This window comes from Arachis hypogaea, chromosome 15, assembly GCF_003086295.3.
Source record: "Arachis hypogaea cultivar Tifrunner chromosome 15, arahy.Tifrunner.gnm2.J5K5, whole genome shotgun sequence".
In the NCBI taxonomy this organism is placed as follows: Eukaryota; Viridiplantae; Streptophyta; class Magnoliopsida; order Fabales; family Fabaceae; genus Arachis; species Arachis hypogaea.
In genome coordinates, this window is record NC_092050.1 from 17,213,954 (window position 1) to 17,221,074 (window position 7,121).

At 30.0% G+C, this 7,121-nt stretch overlaps 1 long non-coding RNA gene across 1 annotated transcript; it reads left to right on the plus strand.

Moving 5' to 3' along the window:
• Positions 1-3,031: 3,031 nt before the first annotated feature.
• On the plus strand, positions 3,032-6,827 carry LOC112749726 (uncharacterized). Its single transcript, XR_003175165.3, has 6 exons — positions 3,032-3,440; positions 3,547-3,741; positions 3,841-3,977; positions 4,542-4,637; positions 4,842-4,937; positions 6,576-6,827. It is a non-coding gene; the product is annotated as an uncharacterized lncRNA (long non-coding RNA).
• Positions 6,828-7,121: the final 294 nt, after the last annotated feature.

A 7,121-nucleotide genomic window follows, 5' to 3' on the forward strand; every position in this document is an offset into this window, starting at 1 on the left:
GCCAAACAGATAGCAGCGGTTGATATACCCGCTAAAAGATAGCACTATATATCCATTCAGATTGTTAGTATTGATACCGTTTCAATAATAATTGGTTTGTGTCAAATTAAAGAAATTATTCGAATTTGTATAATTATTTGTCATTTAATTAAAAATATTATATATACATAACAAATTAACTATTAAATTAATCAATGTATATTTACATATAAATACATACAAAAATAATAAATATATATTAAAATTAACAACAAAAGTCATTTATTGTGTATTTAAATATAAATACATGTATAATTTAGTATTTTATATTTTAATGTATCTTTTACACTAATAATTTATTTTAACGGCTTATTTTATATATACTTATCATGATTGAAATATATATATAATTTAATTTATTTTTAATATATATTTTGTATTTTATTGTGTATTCTATATTAATAACTAATTTTGATATATATTTTATATGATTTTTTTCTTTACTTAATATAGAATATGAGACCCCATTCCAATTATAAAAAAAAATATATTTTATCTAATAATATTTGATGCAACAATAATGTTTATAAAAGAAGTATTTGTATGTCTAAGGACTACATGTGATTGAATGTGGAATACGAATGAGTAGACTTGTATGAACATCTAGGACTAGGAGTAGTAAAAAAATCGTTTAATTATATTTGGGCTCTAGTTAAAGTTTCGCCTGCTGTAAACAAAATAATGTCCAATAAAATTAATTTATGTAACCGTGACTAATTATTGTAGTATAAGCGGCTAATTTTGGTGATGGTGAGTGAAGAAGAAAAGAGTGGTGGAGGGGCAGGGCCAGAGCATAGTCATGAATGAGTGAAAGCTTGACTGAAAGAGAAGCTTAATTGGTTGACCATTCTTTGCATTGAAGTCTAGCTATTAGGTCATCCAAAATTAAAGAATATATAAGGTAAGTTTTAGTATGATTATCCAAAAATAATTATGGTACTTCAGGAGGTAAATATGGTTAAACTTAAATATTTTATATTTTAATAATATTTTTTTGAGTTAATACTTTTTAAAAATATTATTTAATAATAAAAAATATAACTTTATTATTATAATTACCATAATCATTCTAAAATAACCCATATAATATAATAACTAAGAAGTGAATGAAGCGAGCAAGCAAAGCACCACCCTTTATATTATGTCACATTAATATTTGGCTCTTTATTCTTATCCTTATCTTCTCATGATCTCATCGATCGCTCTATAAATTCACTCTCGTGTATACTTTTTTCCTTCACCCCCCACATCATAATTAAGATGAACAGCGTGCTTGCTTGTTTCAACTGGAGAACTATAGTAACCCCGGAAGATGGGTATGAAGAAGAAAAAGAAATAGTAGAACCACTGAAAGCGGTATATAGAGATGAGTTAACGATAAAGAAAGCTCCTCCAGTGCCATGCAAGGCTCCCAAGAAAAGTGTTCGCTTTGCAGACGAAGAAGAAGGAGAAGGAGAAGGGATAAGAGTGAAGGTAAAGATGACAAAGGAAGAAGCCAATCGATTGTTATCAAAGTGCAAAGAAGGAGGCCTTCTTGATTTCAAAGACGTTGCTCGTGAGCTTGTGAATATCCCTATCCACCGAGTTACTGTTCTCTCCATTCCTCAACAACAATAATAATCTTGAAGATAAATCACCATATATGTATATATAGCACCAGATTAGATATAGTAGTTATGCTAGTGATATATATAAATAGTAAACGTATGTTTTTGCATGGTTATTGTGATGCACTCAATCGTTCCAATACTGTAATAATGCCTGATAAACATGTTTTTCTTAGCTGAACATGTGTTTGAGCTAGCTTTTGCTCCTATTATAGCTTAGAAAATTTATTAACTTCTAATTGCTTAACATAACATTAATTTCTCGAGAATTATTTCAGGAGGAGTGCTATATAAGGCCAGCAAATTTTGTGATTTATAGTCATCAATTAGTTATTAACAATATTTTTAATGATGTGAGATTTCATTTAATAATAAAAAATTATTTATTTTTTTTTTTGTTTATTAAGTACAGGCTAAATTTTAATAAAAGTGCTGACCCTTTTAACTTTCTCTTATTTCAAATGGTATCCAATTTTTAATAAAATTTGTCATGAAATCACCAAATTAAAGTCATGTATAAACTCTTAAGAGACTACACTTAAAGCAGATCAAAATACTTAATTCAGTAATGTAAGAAAATAATAATTTAAAATTATTTTATTTAATTTAATATTTAATAATTATATGTATTATATATAATATTATCTAATTATTCAAATAATAATTAAGCGATAATGAAAAATTAACGATAATTAAGAGATATAAATTAAAGCAAACAGTAATGAAAAGTTATAAAATAAAACAACTTTGACATATTTTATTTTAAATTGATTTTTTATTATGTCACAAAAGATTTTCTTATATTTTCAAATCACATAATAATGGCATGGTGGTAAAGCATGAATTTATTTTTCCACATGTGATGATGCCTTTATAGAAATGCATGTAGAAAAGGTAAACTTGAAAAGTAATCCCCGGCCCACGAATTTTCTTTCGACTCTATTTTTGGACGAGAACTCACATGACTCCCTTTTTGGACCGCTGTCTCTTCACCCCTTTTTTCCTCTGTTTTTTTTTCTTTTCTTCAGCTCTCCTATTATGTCTTTTGTCACGGTTTTAGACACACTCCAATGTTATTGTACTGACACTTGAACTTACTCAACTTCTTAAACTAAGACCAAATCAGTTTAATACTCAATATTTAGCAAAAAAGTTAATAACATAAGAGAATACAAGAGAAAAGAAGTTTTGGTGAAAAAAATATTTTATTACTCAAGTGTTTGTTACAAATGACTCACTCACCTAAACTCTAACTCTCACCTCTTATTTATAGTCATTCACTTTCTCAATGGATAGTTAGGATCAAATCTAATCTACGGTCCAGATTGAACATCTAGAACATTTACTACAAATATCTATCCTACCACATTTCTCTAAATATTTCTAGATTATTCCATACTACAAGATTTTTGCTTGTTTATAGAAATTTTTTTGTAAAAATTTTAGAAAACCTCCGTACCATATTTTATTTATGGCAAAATATGAAACTCCCATTGATTAAGACTAGTTTAAATTTTTAAGCCCATTTGCCCAAACAAATAATGAGTCCCTAATCTACTTTGATCAAATCCAAACAAATTTCACTCCAAACAAAATTTGTCCAAAAAATTAGAAGAGGAAGAAGAGTGAGATCTAATGAAACCCTAGATCTACTTGCCGCATCTCTTCGCCATTGTCACCATCAAGCTCACCGTAGCGTTTGAGATCAGAGGGAGCTTTCGTCGCTGCTGTTGTTCATCATCGTTGCTGCCATTCATGAGCTCGTCGTTGTCGCCATCAACCTTCTACATCAATGTGTTGTCTCCTTCGTATACATGCAATAACTTCATCAATGCATACTTTCCAATTCTTTCAACCCTTCAACTTCATTAACACTTAATTTCCGTATTTTCAATTGCAGCGCATGAATCTCACCGCAGTCAAAGACGCCGACAAAGTCATGGAGAGGTACGTTGAGGACTCGCTCGTGATCCTCCCTCCTCTTAGGGATTGCTACCGCACGTGTTGCAGCGGCGCGCCGTCACATGAGAAGCTTAGCCTCGTGGACGTTGGAATAGGTGCTGGTCCAGAGTTGTTTTTGCCATAGCTTGTCCAGGTGAATTTTTCGCTGCTTTTTTTTTCCTTGTGTAATTAGATTCAATTCCTTTTTTCTCTCAGATCTAAAGCTTGAGTCTAATGTGGCTTTCGTTGGTAGGTTGCATCTGTGGATAATCGGGGTCTGTCAGCCTGTTCCCTGTCCAATGGCACCATCTTCTCTTTCTTTTTCTCTTGCTTCTTCTTTGCTGCATGTCTTTTGTGCTTTTTTGCTACCTCTTAACACCGTCTCCATTGGTATGCGCCGATACTTTCCTCCTAATTTTGCTTTGTGCTAGGTTGTTTCTTTGATTATTTTTTATTCTTGATCTTTGTTTGGTTAGATTTTTTGTTCCATTAAGATCTGTTTTGAGTTCTAAGTTTGTTGATCTTTGTTTGGGTTCCTTTGATTGTGAATCCACTTGATTTAAAAACTCCGAAATTTTTTTGATTGTTGTTTATTTTAGAAGATTTATTATACAGAGGTGCTCCCCATTGAAAACTATTGTTAGCATCTTTGATAGAAATCTAAGAATTTTTGGTTAAATTATTTGGTTTGGGGTTTGTGCTGTGATAATTAGGAATTGAAATAGATTAATGGTAACCGATTAATGTTGGTGCATCTGTATTTTTGGATTTCCTAAAATTGTATGATAAAATCATTGTCCCTTATTTATCATTTATTCTAAATTCATTGTGCTCGATTTTCATCTTTCATTGGAATATTTCAGTTTTCTTACATGTTTACCAATGTCCCGGGATAACTAACATATACTTATTTGTTTATGATATTTACACCTCTCTTTTTATGTTCTTCTTCAGATTTTTTATGATTGTTGTTACCAATGGGAGCATGATTTCGGGACTTAGAGATCTTGGAGTTCATGAAATTGGCATGTTCATTAGGATGCTTGATCTGTATGTTGATTTTTTTATTTATTTTGACTACTTGGTCATTGTTTGTATAGTTTATTGGTTGTATTAAGCTCTGTTATTCAGTTCTAGGTTTCCCAATCTCTGTTTGGGTTCCTTGGATTGTCTGTCTACTTGAATTTAATAGTTTGAAGTTTTATAGTTATTTGATTATGATATTTATATCTCTCTTTTTGCGTTCTTTTTCAGGTTTTTATGATTGTTGTTACTGATGGGAGCAGAATTTTGGGACTTGGTAATCTTGGGAGTTCATGGAATTGGCATCTTCATTAGGATGCTTGATTTGTATGTTGCTTTTTTTTTTCTTTTTTTTTACTACTTGGTCTTTGTATATATTATTGGCTGCATTAAGCTCTGTTATTCAGTTATGGGTTTCCTGATATTTGTTTGGTTACCTTCGATTGCCTGTCCATTTGAGTTTAATAATTTGGAGTGTTATAGTTAATTGATTATGATATTTAGAGATCTTTTTTTACGTTCTTTTCCAGGTTTTTATGATTTTTGTTACTGATGGAAAGAAAGTTTCATGCCAAGACATTGAGCTTATAAGCAAATCCTACTAGCTTGTCAGGAAGCTAATTTAATATATATATATATATATATATATATATATATATATATATATATAAAATTTTAAAACAAAATTTGTTTATAGATGTAGAATTTGATAGAAAGGTGCCTACAATTATATATGAAAAAAGATAAAGTTGTGAAAATATTTTTTACCAGAGCAAGGATAGATCCTGGATTTACATCTCTAGGTATCCATCTTGAATTTCTCTATCATGCAATTTATAGTTTTCATCCTTTTAGTTATATAAATAGTTGATTGTATGAGTTATTCAATTTTTATTTGAACAGAATGGTTATCTGTTACCTAAATTATTGATGTAATTTGTTTGATTTTTTCACCCTGTATTTAGTATAGCAGAAGCTGAAAGAAGAGAATGATGATTTGTTTAATTATTTTCACCCTGTAAACATATTTTTACTCTCATGTTCTAGTTTTTTTTTAAGTCTACCTTTTGCTATGATTGATGTCATAACCTGTATTGTTCAATTTTCTTTGAAGTGGTATCTTCCTTACTAGCAATCATTGTAAAGAATAATTTTCATTATTAGGTTTTGATCAACACAATGTAGCAAATACTATCTAAATTATTCCTAATATGTTGTTAGCTCTACCGTGTACCTTCAGAAGAAGGTGGTTTAAGAAAATGGTTGGTTCTGCTTTTTTAGTACTTGCTACAAATTCCTATTATTAGGGGTAAAAAAAATATGGATTTTCTGTAGACATTGGATATTTATTCGGGGATACAAGTGAGCATTACAGGTTTTGCTTGCCATTTGTTCATTCTTGTTTACTCTTTAGTTTTACCACACTTCTGCTTTTAATATTTTACTATCTATGAACCTACTTAAATACTAATAAATTTTATATTTTTTAAATTCTAGCACATTTAAAGGCACCCGAACAAGAGGTGTTCTTGTATTTATTCTTGGGTTCTGGATGCTAGATCTTGCCAACAATACTGTACATATAAGGTTAAAGAATTAGAATGTGCTTCTTTCTGTTATCTTTATATTGATGAAAGAAAGTAAGTTTTCTAAAAAAAATACTAGTCATCGCATGTAATTCTAGCAATTAAAGCCATCTAGCAGATTTTCTTATGAAATCAATTTGTTTGAAACAAGTCATAATAATTTGTTTTACTTTTTTATGCTGAAGAGTTATTATAGGAGAAGAGATCCTTAGGATGGCGTAGAACAACTCATGTAAAGGGTCTCTCAGAAGAATGACGATTCTATCTTTTACAGAAGCATGCTTTTTTTTTTTTATCATATTTGTATTTTGTATAGGTCTTACTTGAAGTTAATGCTTATTTTCTACTCATTGGTATTATTTATTTCTTACATGAGCAGATGGTTTCCTTTCCTGACAAATAGAGCTTGCTGTGAAGCCTGTAGCAATATTAAGGCCGCATTTCTTGTTGTTGTGGTGGGTTACTATCTGATATCATTTTATATATTGTCAGATCATATAAAATATGTAAATTTGATTGATCTGAATTATTTATTTCATACCAATTTGATTTATGTAATTTGTTTAAATTTCTGTTAATTCTATACTAATTACTAATTTCTTTAAAGTTAAATAATTTTTAGTTTGATTGATGTAATTTTTTCAATCAATAATAGTAGTTTATAGCTTTCAAATAGGTTTAGTTTCAATTTTAAATTGTTTGCAACCGTGCAGTTTGATGCAATTTTTTTGAAAATTTAGTTTTTGTGGGGGTTTTAAACTGCCACAAAAATTTCAAAACACCGCTAAAATATTCAACTCAAAACCCCCCACAAAGCAGACAAAGAACCACCACCAAATTATGTCCTGGAGGTTCTGCAAAATCGCCACAGATAAGCTCGTGGCACCTCAAATTTTGGAGGTTTGGGAAACTCCCACTAACCTTT